Consider the following 14448-nt stretch of genomic DNA (forward strand, 5'->3'; position numbering starts at 1 on the left):
CTCAGGAGTCAGACAACAAAAAGAATAAAAGGCATCCAAATCAGCAAATAAGTCAAACTCTCACTCTTTGCAGATGATATGATGCTTTATGTGGAAAACCCAAAAGACTTCACGACAAAACTCCTAGAACTCATACAGGAATTTAGTAAAGTGTCAGGATATAAAATCAGTGCACAGAAATCAGTTGCATTTCTATACACCAACAGCAAGAGAGAAGAAAGTGAAATTAAGGAGTCAATCCCATTTACAACTGTACCCAAAACCATAAGATACCTAGGAATAAACATAACCGAACTGGCAAAGAATCTGTACTCAGAAAACTATAAAGTACTCATGAAAGAAATTGAGGAAGACACAAAGAAATGGAAAAGTGTTCCATGTTCATGGATTGGAAGAACAAATATTGTGAAAACGTCTATTCTACCTAAAGCAATCTACACATTTAATGCAATCCCTATCAAAATACCATCAACTTTTTTTCAATGAAATAGAACAAATAATCCTAAAATTTATATGGAACCATAAAGACCTCGAATTAGCCAAAGGAATATTGAAAAAGAAAGCCAAAGTTAGTGGCATCACAATTCCGGACTTCAAGCTCTATTACAAAACTGTCATCATCAAGACAGCATGGTACTGGCACAAAAACAGACACATAGATCAATAGAACAGAATAGAGAGTCCAGAAATAGACCCTCAACTCTATGGTCAACTAATCTTCGACAAAGCAGGAAAGAATGTCCAATGAAAAAAAGATAGTCTCTTCAACAAATGGTGTTGGGAAAATTGGACGGCCATATGCAGAAAAATGAAATTGGACCATTTCCTTACACCACACATGAAAATAGACTCAAAATGGATGAAGGACCTCAATGTGAGAAAGGAATCTATCAAAATCCTTGAGAACACAGGCAGCAACCTCTTCGACCTCAGCCGCAGCAACTTCTTCCTGGGAACATTGCCAAAGGCAAGGGAAGCAAGGGCAAAAATGATCTATTGGGATTTCATCAAGATCAAAAGCTTTTGCACAGCAAAGGAAACAGTTAACAAAACCAAAAGACAACTGACAGAATGGGAGAAGATATTTGCAAATGACATATCAGATAAAGGGCTAGTGTCCAAAATCTATAAAGAACTTATCAAACTCAACATCCAAAGAACAAATAATCCAATCAAGAAATGGGCAGAAGACATGAACAGACATTTCTGCAAAGAAGACATCCAGATGGCCAACAGACACATGAAAAAGTGCTGCACATCACTCAGCATCAGGGAAATACAAATCAAAACCACAATGAGGTACCACCTCACACCAGTCAGAATGGCTAAAATTAACAAGTCAGGAAATGACAGATGCTGGCGAGGATGCAGAGAAAGGGGAACCCTCCTACACTGTTGGTGGGAATGCAAGCTGGTGCAACCACTGTGGAAAACAGCATGGAGGTTCCTCAAAAGTTGAAAATAGAGCTACCCTATGACCAAGCAATTGCACTACTAGGTATTTACCCTAAAGATACAAACATAGTGATCTGAAGGGGCATGTGCACCCGAATGTTTATAGCAGCAATGTCCACAATAGCCAAACTATGGAAAGAACCTAAATGTCCATCAATAGATAAATGGATAAAGAAGATGTGGTATATATACACAATGGAATACTATGCAGCCATCAAAAGAAATGAAATCTTGCCATTTGCGACAACATGGATGGAACTAGAGGGTATCATGCTTAGTGAAATAAGTCAATGTGAGAAAGACAACCATCATATGATCTCCCTGATATGAGGAAGTGGAGATGCAACATGGGGGGTTAGGGGGATAGGAGAAGAATAAATGAAACAAGATGGGATCGGGAGGGAGACAAACCATAAGTGACTCTTAATATCACCAAACAAACTGAGGGTTGCTGAGGGGAGGGGGGTTGGGAGAGAGGGGTGGTGTTATGGACATTGGGGAGAGTATGTGCTATGGTGAGTGCTGTGAAGTGTGTAAACCTGGCGATTCACAGACCTGCACCCCTGGGGATAAAAATACATTATATGTCTATAAAAAATTAATTAATTAATTTTTTAAAAAGAAAAAGAAAAAAATAAATAAATAAAATGGAGTATCCTTGGGACTCCTGTGGGGTTCTGTGGGTTAAGCATCTGCCTTCAGCTCGGGTCATGATCCCAGGGCCATGGGATTGAGCCCTGCATCTGGCTCCCTGGGAGCCTGCTTCTCCCTCTGCCTGCTGTTCCCCCTGCTTGTGCTCACTCATGCACGCATGCACTCTCTCTCTCTGAAAAATACATAAATAAAATCATTTAAAAAAACAAAAATAAAAGAAATAAAATGGAGTATCCTTCTAAAGATGTATAAAAACAAACGAAAAATGATAATGACATTGATAGACTCATTAATAGCTACCAGTTACTGTTTACTCTGTACAGCAGTCACTGTGCTGGAACACTTGACCTCTCCTGTCATATTCAGTCCTTACAACTACACCATGTGGTGGGTAGCTTTATGGCTGACCCTTGAACAACATGGGTTTGAACTATAGGGGTCTACTTCTAAGTAAACTTTTTTGATAAATTCAGTACAGTATTGTAAATGTATTTTCTCTTCCTTATGATTTTCTTAATAATATTTTCTTTTCTCTAGCTTACTTTATTGTAAGAATACCATATATAATATATTAAATTACAAAATATGTGTTAATCAACTGTTTATGTAAGACTTCTAGTCAATAGTAGGCTATCAGTAGTTAAAATTGGGTAGAATCAAAAGTTATAGGCAGATTTATTCCCTCTCCCTCTTCCTGCTTCTCTTTTTGATTGTGATCTCTCTCTCTCTCTGTGTCAAATAAATTAAAAAATCTTTTTAAAAAAGTTATAGGCAGATTTTTGACTGCCCATAACCTCCACATAGTTCAAGGGTCAACTGTATTCCCATATACAGAGGCTCAAAGAAGTCAAATTATTTTCCTAAGCTATTAAATGTTGAAGTTGGAACTCAGTACTAGGTCTGTCAGATTCCAGGGCTCATGCTCTTACCATTCCTGCTATATTGTGTTGCTTCACTTTACAGTAATGCATATCATTTGCAAATAGCATGCCAAAATGTACAGAAGAGACTATCTGGGTGTGTTTCTTTTGCCTTTTTGAAAGCAGACAAACCTATGTACTAATGAATATATATTGCAAACTGCACCACAAAACCCACAAATTGTACAGACTCTAGTTATACTTTGAAAATATTCCAAACACCCAGAAAATAATGAAAAAGATACCCATGAACCTACCACCTACATTTAACATAAAAAATATTAGAAACATCCATAAGGTAATGAAAAAGATATCCATGAGCCTATCACCTAGATTTAACATAAGAAAATATGTTACCATATTTTCTTCAGATTTCTTTTAAGAAATAAGAATGCACCTTAATAATAAGGAAGTATGTGAGACAAAGGTTAAGTGTCTCCAGATAAGCGTCAGTATTTATTTAGTTGCCTAAATTATCACATTCAGAATGTATCAGAATTGTTAAAAGTCTCTTCTCTAATGTTTATTTCCCAAAATGGGTTAAAAAAATCAATGTTGTAGTTTTTTCCCAGATGCCAAGTTTCATTTGAATCCTATTTATTTCTTTTCTTTTTTAATCCTATTTATTTCTAAAAATGGAATCAGAAGAAACCCCTACCTTTGGAAAGTCAAGACATCTTGTCCCTTAGTTGGAAATAACTTTTCCTAGGATATCTAGAATAATGAGAATAGCATTAAGTCTTATTGCAACAGGATTCAGTTGCTTAGTGAGAAGTTAAATCTTTTTTTCTATTTGGTGACAATATAAGATGATGTTTGGTTTGTGGGACAGAGCCTTCCTACCTTCCTCAGGATGTTAGAATGGGAGTGACAGCAGAAATGATAATGGCCAGATTAGTTAAAAATTACCAAGGGTTTATAATATAAAATAAGTTTGGGAGAAAAATCCGGCTTTTTTATGTGAGGCTTCACATTAATTATATCACTAATAAGAAGATACTATACTGCATTACTCACAAACCATTTTATCACACTTTGGCATATGAACTACTCCAAAGTCTTTTATAGAAGATGTTTTATATTTGATTTTACAAGTTTCTTAATGATTTTTGTACCATAATTAAGAATGTATCAAAATGTACAAGTTGTCTAAGTCTGTAAGGTTTATTGGTAGTGGTCACTACTAGCTCTGAGATTAATAATATTGGGATTTTTTAGATTTTTCAATAAAATAGTAATATTCTTGTATAAAATATTAATAGTAATATTCTTGTATAAAAGTAATATTCTTGTATAAAAAAGTTATAAATACATCAAATGCTTCACTTGCCCCCAATCCTCTCTTCGCTGAAGTAATCAGTACCTAACATTTATGTTATCATTTCCATGCATATTGTTTACCACAAATGTACATGTGATGTTTTAAAATATTTATTTTTAAATATTTTCAAAAATATAGTTATATCATATACATCACTTCATAGCTTGCTTTTCTCAGTCAACTGTAACCTTTTTTAAGATTTATCCAAGTTGCTACCTGTGATAATATATTTACTTTGCATTAGACTTCCATTTTCCTGCCTTCGATAATTTTTTGACTTCCTGATTTTATCTATTTAAATAGCCTTTCTTAAGTAAATTTCAAATCACTAATAGGTCACTTAATCTCTGGGAACAGTAATGTTTAGTTTGCAAAAGCATCCTCCATAATAGGAGCAAAATATTTTTGCTTACCCGCTTTGAAAAAAGTTACTTTCTGGGTCTACCTGACTTGCTTGTAAGGTTGAAATCTTTCTTTCAGTGACTATATTTCATTAATAACAGCCAGTTCTATTTGAATTACTGAAATAAAAATGTTCTTCCCTGTCGGCTAGAGTTCAGATTCAAGTCTTTCCATTTGTGATAGCTGCATGTGAATTGGAAAATGAAGTCATGAAGGTCAATTGCAGAGTTCTCAAATAAAAAAGCAGAGATGCCAGAGGGAGAATAAAAGAGAAAATATAAGATTAAAAAAGAAATGCTTACAAAGAAAGTGATCAGGTTACCCACTCTGATTTGGGTTCAGTATTCAAACCATACTCATTTTGCCCTGGGTCCCTTATCCCTTATCTACCACTGAGACATCATTTTAGTTTGCACAGTACTCCCTTATTCTTTTTCACTTCAATCAACTGACCAAACATTTCCAGCAAGCTCTTCAGTTCCCTCTCTCCTTCTTGGACTTCATAAAATGACATGTACTTCTTGCACATGTCGTTTATGTTCCATATTTGTGCAAGAAGTACAGTCCAAACTAAAGCTGGCTTTACTCTGTAATGATGTTTTTTAATAGTTGCTTTTCCTTCTTTTTTTATTAACAAAATAAATGCCATCCTACCTAGAATACTTAGATTGCATCTTGCTTGAAGACAGGGATGGTTGACATGAACAAGAGAATTCCTTTTAAGTAAAATGCCCCATTGTTGAAGGTATATTGTCACTGACCAAATATGAACAGTGCATGAACAGGAAAATCACAATTAAATAAATCATTGGGTACCATTTTTATTTCAATTGTAAGATGAAAAATGAATGTTTATTAGCCCACTGAAGACCCTTGACTTTCCTGGAACTGTCGTTCCATAGAATTACAGACTTGGGCATAGGCTGTGCACATTTATATGAAATTCAAAAACATTATCATTTACCAAGTCAATATCTCTCATCTATGCATGGTTCTTAAGGGTCTACGGCAAGTTTGCAAATCACATACCATTTGTTCTTTAGAACCATCATATTACATAAAGGAAAAGGATACTCTTCCTAATTCACAGGTAAGTTGATTTTACTCAAAGCTATGTGTGACTTGCAGGTCACAGAACAAGTAAATGGGAAATTAACAGTGAAACTCAGGGTTGTTAACACCTGGTAAACAATGTAAAAGATCTTTTCCAAGATTTTTTCTTACCATTTATATTGTCATCTGTGTTAGTTTGCTAGGGCTGCTATAACAAAGTACTACAGATGGAGTGGTTCAAATAACAGAAATGTATTTTCTCATGGTTTCTGGAGGCTAGAAGACCAAAATCAAGGTGGCGGCAGAATTAGCTTCTTCTGAGGTCTCTCGTCTTGGCTTGTAGACAGCAATCTTCTACCTATGTCTTCACATAGTCTTCCCTCTGTATATGTCTGTGTCCCAATTTTCTCTTCTTACAAGGACACTGAATTAAAGGCCACCCTAATTACCTCATTTTAACTTAATTATCACTTTAAAGATCCTATCTCCAAATACAGTCAAGTTTTAAGATTCACAGGGTTAGGATTTCAAATTGTGAATTTTAAGAGGACACAATTTGGGGTGCCTGGGTGGCTCAGTGGGTAAGCCTCTGCCTTCAGCTCAGGTCATGTTGTCAGGGTCCTGGAATCGAGCCCCACATCAGGCTTTCTACTCAGCAGGGAGCCTGCTTTCCCGTCTCTCTCTGCCTGCTCTGCCTGCTTGTGATTCTGTCAAATAAATAAATAAAATCTTTAAAAAAAAAAAAAAAAGAGGGCACAATTCAATTCATAATGCCTTTATTGACAAATTTTAAAACTAAGAAAAATACCTTAAAATTTCTGCCATCTTAGCATAGTAACTGCTTTCACTTTTCAAGCTTCTTTTCAGTCCTTGTCCATTTGCACATACATTTCACAATTTATACACAATGTTGAATTGTACATTGCATGGAAAAGGAGCTGCTATCCACAGAACATCTAGCAATTTTTCAATTCAATTGGTGAACTGAATTGAACTGAAATCAGTTAAGAATATATATATGTATATAATAATATATATATATAGTTTATATAACTTATATGTATAGTTTAGTATATACTGTATACTGTTTATACTGCATATATATAGTGCCTACATATATAAAATCTTCAGTTATCAATATTTCAAATTTGATTCTTCCAAATACTACTCTAAAAAAACAATGAGATAATGGTAGTGACTCATATCTTATAGATACTCAATAAATATTGCTTAAGTGAGTGAGTAAATGAATGAATTCTCATACAAGTGAGCAGATGTTTTAGTTGCTAAAAGAAGCATTAAACCCTGTGCATCTTTTTGAAGTTGCTAATAATTATTACTTGGCAAGGTTTTTCAGTAAGACAAATGTTTCCCTATATAAAATAATATGTATATTAGAATTTTTTTTTTCTCTTGCTAGACTTCAGCAATTCAAAAACATTTGGTTATCAGGTAAGCTTGTCCTATAGAATCAGCTACAAGCAAATCATTTTTTTAACCAGTTCATTCATATTTCCAAAGGAAATATTATCTCTCTTGGGCAAGCAATAAAACCAGCAGACAGTGCAAGAGCAGCAGGAGACACTCTTCAGAAATAATATGTGATGTCTGATCAAGTAGTATCACCAAACAAAGACAGATGGAAACTGATTAATTTTGATACTACACCATAGCAATATGGTCATTGCAGACTTCCCAAATTTCTCGATAATCATATTGATTCAGTATTAAGAGCTAAAAGCAGGCTTTTTGTTTGTTTTTAAAGCAGCCTTATACGTTAAATACTAAAAATGTAACATGTAAGGATTAGGAAGAAATGTATAGTTGGAATTTTAGGTCCTGGGGGGTGTGCTAGCTCCTTTCCATACATCATATTATTTAATCCTCACTATAAATTTTCAAAGTAGATGTTATTTTGCCTGTTAAACATGCAAGAGAATTAAAGCTAAAAGATATTAAGCCTACACGTTTAGTTATTTGAACCAAGATTTTTACCCTCCAAAGAACATGGTCTTTCAAAAACATGGGCTGGATCCACTTTTTATGGTATAGTATTGGTCATCCTGTGGACAACATGAGCTCTCACTGTTTTCTCATTTTCAGGATCACAAGTTTTCACACTGTCCTAAACCATGAAAACAGAAGCTCATTGTGATTAGTGTCCTCCACTAAAGACATCTGAGCTCCTGGAATTCAGGAAAATGCATCAGGAGTTAGTCCTGAAAGAATTCAAGCACCCACATACATATATATACTAAACCCAGGCAATCTATCCCAGTATCAGGCAAGATTGAGGTTAGCTTTTCAGCAATAAGTTCCCTTTCTCTGCACATTTCCCTCCTCTACACTCCTCTTTGCCATTCAAGACTGCCCCTGATATTCACTTTAACTAAATTTATATATTGTTGAGGAAAGCAGAAGAGAAAGCTCTTAAAGTTTGATTTGTCTGGATTTTTGTGTCTAACATTTTGGGGTCATGAATCCTTTTGAGAACATAGTGAGCTATTAATGTATACTCACAAACATACAGATACTCTGAATATAACTTCAATGATATCAATGATAATATATTTCAATGATATTATAATTTCAATTATATTATATTCACTAAAGTGATTCCTTTTATATCAGATTGACCTTCTTGAGCTATGTTTTGATGCTCCTTAGAATCATTATGGATCTTAGACATCAAAAATAATGAAGTTTAATTTAGAGGAATATCACACACACACACACACACACACACACACACACACACACACACGGAGAACTATCCAAACAATTCAGAACTTTGGAACTCAATAAGTAAATTCACTTGTTAGGATTTTTTTGCTGACAGATTAGGAAATTCTGGATTTCCTGGGGGGAAGTCAAGTTCTTTTATAACAACAACAAAAAGCATATAATTCTACATCTCAGTACTTAATAGTTGTATAAAAAGTAGTGATGTCAAAATAGTATTTTGATAGAAATTTTCACTTTCGATGGGTTTATATGTAGAAAATCCAAGTTGCTAGGTTCTAGGGAAATATATTGCACAAAAACTTGTTTATATACTCAAAAACACAAAGATAGGGGCACCTGGGTGGCTCAGTGGGTTAAAGCCTCTGCCTTCAGCTCAGGTCCTGATCCCAGGGTCCTGGGATCAAGCCCCGCATCGGGCTCTCTGCTCATCGGGGAGCCTGCTTCCTCCTCTCTCTCTCTCTGCCTGCCTCTCTGCCTACTTGTGATCTCTGTCTGTCAAATAAATAAAAAAAATCTTTAAAAAAAAACACAAAGATAATGCTGAAATTCAATACTCCTTAAAACACCATCGTAGGTTTGAGAAGTTTAGAAACATTCACAAGTAATATAATCAAGAAAGTGGTTGCTTCACTTTCATAATGAATTGTAAAACAAAAACAAAAACAAAAAACCTCCACTCAGAAAAAAAAAATCCAATTATCTAAAACAAACTCCAAAGACATAAAAATACAATTCCAAAAGAAATAAACCACTATACATCCATTATAATATAAACCTTAGTTCAAGATCATTTGTTCTTAGATGAACAGATAGTTTTCTAGTCAAAGTAAATATCTCTCTTAAGGTGGCATATTTCTTAAAAATATTATAGGAGACAGGAGGAGTCAAGATGGTGGAGAAGTAGGAGGCTGAGAGGACATCAGGTAGCAGGAGTTCAGCTAGATAGTTATCAAACAATTCAAAAAACTTACAAATCCAACAGGGGATAGAAGAGAGAAGAGCAGCAATTCTAGGAACAGAAAATCGACAACTTTCTGAAAGGTAGGACCTGAGGAGAAGTGAATCCTAAACATCAGGAAGATAGGCCACGGGGGGAGGTGCTGGCTCCCGGCAAGTGGCAGAGACGCAGAGCACGAAATTAGAACTTTTAGAAGTCTGCTCCACTGAGGGACATCGCTCCAGAGGCAAAGCAGGGGTGGAGTCCTCCTGGGGACAGCGTGGTCTTAGGCCATGCGGGGTCACAAAAGGATTGGGGGTGTCTGAGTGTAGCAGAGCTCACAGGTATCATAGCAGGGAAGCCGACTACAGTGACAGAGCAGAGGAGTGAGTTCTTGCCTGGGTTACCTTAAACTGTGGTCTGTAGCACAGACAGACCACTGCTCTTTGAGCAGGAACCCCACAAGTAGCAGATATGGGGAGACACCCTCCCGGAAGAGTGGCAGGGATCTGCTGGGTTTGGAGACTCCAAACAGGGCTGTGTGCCAGAGACAGAAACGCACAGTGACAGGCAGTGTGAGCTGGGAGTGCAGGTGGAGACCAGGGAGACAGGAGTCATTGGGCACTTTTCTCTAGGGGCACACTGAAGAGTGGGGCCCCAAGCTCTCAGGTCCTCCGGGCCAGAGATGGGGAGGCCACCATTTTCATTCCTGTCCTCCAGAAATCTACAGAAAGCATTCAGGGAACAAAAGCTCCCAAGAGCAAACCAGAGCAGATTACTTAGCCCGGCCCCTGGCAAGGATTGTGCAATTCCGCCTTGGGCAAAGACACTTGAGAATTACTACAACAGGCCCCTCTCCCAGAAGATCAGCAAGAAATCCAGCCAAGACCAAGCCCACTGATCAAGTAGAAGAGTGGAACTCCAGAGATATGGGAAAACAAAGCATGGAATTCATGGCTTTCTCCCCATGATTCCTTAATCTTGCAAAATTAATTAATTTTTCTAATTTTATTTTTTTCTTATTCTAATGTTTTTAACTTTTCCTCTTTCCTCTTTTAACATTTTATAACTAGTTTATCTTAACAATACCTTTCTTAAAAAAAATCTTTTTGAACCTTTATTATTATAGCCATATTTTGTCCTTCATTGTATCTAACGTTATCTTTTGTATACTCATAGTGTTTTTTCTTCTAAAAAACGTTGGGAAACAATTTCTTCTAACAGATCAAAATATACCCTAAATCTAGCACAGGGTTTGTTCTAGTTTGCAGATTGAAGAAATTCTCAACACTTTCTTTTTCTTTCTTTTCCCAAACAATGTATCTTATCAACTTCTATTTTAGAATTTTTTAAAATTTTTCATCTTTACAGTCATATTCCATCCCTCCATTGTGTTTATCCTTATTTTTGTGTATATGTGTGTGTATGTGTATATATATACACACACATACATATATATGTATGTATGTCTGTGTGTGTGTGTGTGTGTGTGTGTATGTATGTATGTATGTGTATATATATATATATATATATATATATTTCTTTAAAATTTTGGGAGGTAGTTTCTTCTAAGAGACCAAAACACTCCCAAAATCAAGTGGGTGGCTCTGTTCTATTCACCAGTCTAATATATATATTTTCTTTTTTCTTTTTCTTTTTCTTTATTTTTTTGAAATTCTTTTTACCCCTTTCTTGTCCCCATGATTTAGGGGCTCTTCTGATTTGATTAAAGCCCATTCTTCAGGGATTTTTGTCATCCTTTTAGTATTTTATTCTCTCATTCATATATTCTTATCTGGATAAAATGACAAGGTGGAAAAACTCACCACAAAAAAAAGAATAAGAGACATCACCAAAGGCTAGGGACTTAATCAATATGGACATTGGTAATATATCAGATCTAGAGTTCAGAATGACAATTCTCAAGGGGCTAGCTGGGCTCAAAAAAGGCATGGAAAATAATAGAGAAACACTGTCTGGAGAAATAAAAACCCTTTCTGGAGAAATAAGAGAACTAAAATCTAACCAAGGTGAAATCAAAAAAGCTATTAATGAGGTGCAATAAAAAAATGGAAGCTCTTACTGCTAGAATAATGAGGCAGAAGAGATAATATATAGAAGACCAAATGATGGGGAATAAAGTTGAGCAAAAGAGAGACAAACAACTACTGGACCACGAGGAGAGAATTCAAGAGATAAGTGATACCATAAGATGAAACAACATTAGAATAATTGGGATTCCAGAAGAAGAAGAAAGAGAGAGGGGGGCAGAAGGTATATTGGAGTGAATTGTTGTAGAGAACTTCCCTAATATGATAAAGGGAACAAGCATCAAAATCCAGGAGGTACAGAGAAACCCCCTCAAAATCAATAAGAATAGATCCACACCCTGTCATCTAATACTAAAACATACAAGCCTTAGTGACAAAGAGAAAATCCTGAAAGCAGCCAGGGACAAGAAGTCTGTAACATAAATAGCAGAAATATTAGATTGGCAGAAGACTTATCCACAGAGAACTAACTGGCATGATATATTCAGAGCACTAAAGGAGAAAAACATGCAGACAAGAATACTATATCCACCTAAGATATTATTGAAAATAAAAGGAGAGATAAAAAGCATCCAGGACAGGGTTGTCTGGGTGGCTCAGTGGGTTAAAGCCTCTGCCTTTGGCTTGGGTCATGATCCCAGGGTCCTGGGATGGAGCCCCACATCAGTCTCCCTGGTCACCAGGCAGCCTGCTTCCTCCACTCTCTCTGCCTGCTTGTGATCTCTGTCTATCAAATAAATAAATAAAATCTTTAAAAAAAAAAAAGCTTCTAGGACAAACAAAAAATAAAACAGTTTGTAAACTCTAAAACAACTCTACAGGAAATATTGAAAGGGGTCCTCTAAGCAAAGAGAGAGCCTAAAAGTAGTAGATCAGAAAGGAACAGAGATAATATACAGTAACAGTCACCTTACAGGCAATACAATGGCACTAAATTCATATCTCTCAATAGTTACCCTGAATGTTCATGGGCTAAATGCCCCAATCAAAAGACACAGGGTATCAGAATGGATAAAAAAAAACAAAGCCCATCAATATGTTGCCTACAAGAAACTCATTTATCCCCAAAGACACCTCCAGATTTAAAGTGAGGGGGTGGAAACAATCTACCATGCTAACGGACATCAGAAGAAAGCTGGGGTGGCAATCCTTATATCAGATCAATTAGATTTTAAGCCAAAGACTATATAATAAGAGATGAGGAAGGACACTATATCATACTCAAAGGGTCTATCCAACAAAAGATCTAACAATTTTAGGTATCTATGTCCCTAAGAAGGGAGCAGCCAACTACATAAACCAATTAATAACAAAATCAAAGAAACACATCAACAAGAATACAATAATCGTAGGGGACTTTAACACTCCCCTCACCAAAATGGACAGATCATCCAAGCAAAAGATCAACAAGGAAATAAAGGCCTTAAATGACACACTGGACCAGATGGACATCACACATATATTCAGAACATTCCATCCCAAAGCAACAGAATACACGTTCTTCTCTAGTGCACATGGAACATTCTCCAGAATAGATCACATCCTGGGTCACAAATCAGGTCTCAACCGGTATCAAAAGATTGGGATCATTCCCTGCATATTTTCAGACCACAACACTCTGAAGCTAGAACTCAATCCAAGAGGAAATTTGGAAAGAACCCAAATACATGGAGGCTATAGAGCATCCTACTAAAAAAATGAATGGGTCAACCAGGAAATTAAAGAAAAATTGAAAAAATTCATGGAAACAAATGATAATGAAAACACAATGGTTCAAAATCTGGGACACAGCAAAGGCGGTCCTTAGAAGAAAGTATATAGCCATACAAGCCTTTCTTAAGAAACAAAAAAGGTCTCAAATACACAACCTAACCCTACACCTAAAGGAGCTGGAGAAAGAACAAAAAAGAAAGCCTAAACCCAGCAGGAGAAGAGGAATCATAAAGATCAGAATAGAAATCAATGAAACAGAAACAATAATAACAAAAAACAATAGAACAAATCAACAAAACTAGGAGCTGGTTCTTTGAAAGAATTAGTAAGGTTGATAAACCCCTGGCCAGACTTACGAAAAGAAAAGAGAAAGGACCCAAATTAATAAAATCATGAATGAAAGGGGAGAGATCACAACCAACACCAAAGAAATACAAACAATTATAAGAACATACTATGAGCAACTCTACGCCAACAAATTTGACAATCTGGAAGAAATGGAGGCATTCCTGGAGACATATAAACTACCAAAACTGAACCAGGAAGAAACAGAAAACCTGAACAGACCCATAACCAGTAAGGACATTGAAGCAGTCATCAGAAATCTCCCAACAAACAAGAGCCCAGGGCCAGATGGCTTCCCAGGGAAATTCCACCAGACATTTGAAGAAGAATTAATACCTCCTGAAAGTGTTCCAAAAAATAGAACTGGAAGGAAAACTTCCAAACTCATTTTATGAGGTAAGCATTACCTTGATCCCAAAACCAGACAAAGACCCCATCAAAAAGGAGAATTACAGACCAATATCCTTGATGAACATGGATGCAAAAATTCTCACCAAAATGCTAGCCAGTAGGATCCAACAGTACATTAAAAGGATTATTCACCACGACCAAGTGGGATTTATTCCAGGGCTTCAAGGTTGATTCAACATCCGCAAATCAATCAATGTGATACAATACATTAATAAAAGAAAGAACAAGAACCATATGATACTCTCAATAGATGCTGAAAGAGCATTTGACAATTACAGCATCCTTTCTTGGTCAAAACTCTTCAAAGTGTAGGGATAGAAGGTACATACCTCAATATCATCAAAGTCATCTATGAAAAACCCACAGCAAATATCATTCTCAATGGGGGAAAATGGAGAGCTTTTCTGCTAAGGTTAGAAACAGCAGGAATGTCCATTATCA

At 36.1% G+C, this 14448-nt stretch overlaps 1 pseudogene across 1 annotated transcript in view; it reads left to right on the top strand.

Moving 5' to 3' along the window:
* The first annotated feature begins 1245 nt into the window (after positions 1–1245).
* The window catches only part of LOC308351990 (large ribosomal subunit protein uL4-like), a 536185-nt pseudogene continuing 522982 nt past the window's right edge, over positions 1246–14448 (top strand). The window contains exon 1 of the transcript in view: positions 1246–1299. The product of the transcript in view is annotated as a large ribosomal subunit protein uL4-like (transcript). The remainder of the gene's footprint in view (positions 1300–14448) is intronic.

This window comes from Martes martes (assembly GCF_963455335.1).
Source record: "Martes martes genome assembly, chromosome: 11".
NCBI lineage: Eukaryota > Metazoa > Chordata > Mammalia > Carnivora > Mustelidae > Martes > Martes martes.